This window comes from Physeter macrocephalus, chromosome 13 (assembly GCF_002837175.3).
Source record: "Physeter macrocephalus isolate SW-GA chromosome 13, ASM283717v5, whole genome shotgun sequence".
In the NCBI taxonomy this organism is placed as follows: Eukaryota; Metazoa; Chordata; class Mammalia; order Artiodactyla; family Physeteridae; genus Physeter; species Physeter macrocephalus.
Genome location: NC_041226.1, coordinates 84,344,643 through 84,345,573, shown reverse-complemented (window position 1 = coordinate 84,345,573; position 931 = coordinate 84,344,643).

Here is a 931-nt window from a genome sequence, read left to right as displayed (position 1 = left end):
GTAAGCTGGGACAAAGTGAGAAAGTGGCATGGACATATATACACTACCAAAAGTAGAATAGATAGCTAGTGGGAAGCAGCCGCACAGCACAGGGAGATCAGCTCGGTGCTCTGTGACCTAGAGGGGTGGGAGAGGGAGGGGGGGAGGGAGGGAGACGCAAGAGGGAAGAGATATGGGAACATGTATATGTATATCTGATTCACTTTGTTGTAAAGCAGAAACTAACACACCATTGTAATGCAATTATACTCCAATAAAGATGTTAAAAAAATTTAAAAAATAAAATAAAATGCACAGCAATAAATTATTCAAATTAGCCAAAGTTTAAAAAAAACAAACCCCAGGTCTGGTCTGTCACTCCCCAGTTTACGACTCAGAGCCGGTTTCCCATTGCCCTCGGGTCCAAACCCAGTCTCTGCTGGCAGGGTTTACCAGACTGGCCTCCCCCTGTAGCCTATGCCACCCCCAAACTGTGCACCCCGGATCCCAGCCCCAAATCGGAAGTCCTTCCTGACCCTGGAACTCAACTCAAACCAGGCTCCCAGGTAAATTGGCCTTGCCTTCCTCTCCCCCACCCCCCCAGGAGATAGAGCCTTCCAGTTAAAATGAGAAAATCTTCTAAATCTGTTGAGTGTTTTTGCGGTAATAGCTAAAATCCTGAAACCAAATAACAAAGCAAGTAAAGCAATTTAACAAAAGCAGGTGATTTGTTTATTGTCTTAAGTTTTAAATCCTTTTATAACCCTCCCCAAATGCCGCCAGGCTCAGAAAAATCACAGGTGGAAATGGAAGGGAGAATAAAAACTAGAGAAGGAGAGCTTCCCTGGTGGCGCAGTGGTTGCGCGTCCGCTCTGCCGATGCAGGGGAACCGGGTTCGCGACCCGGTCCGGGAGGATCCCACATGCCGCGGAGCTGCTGGGCCCGTGAGCCA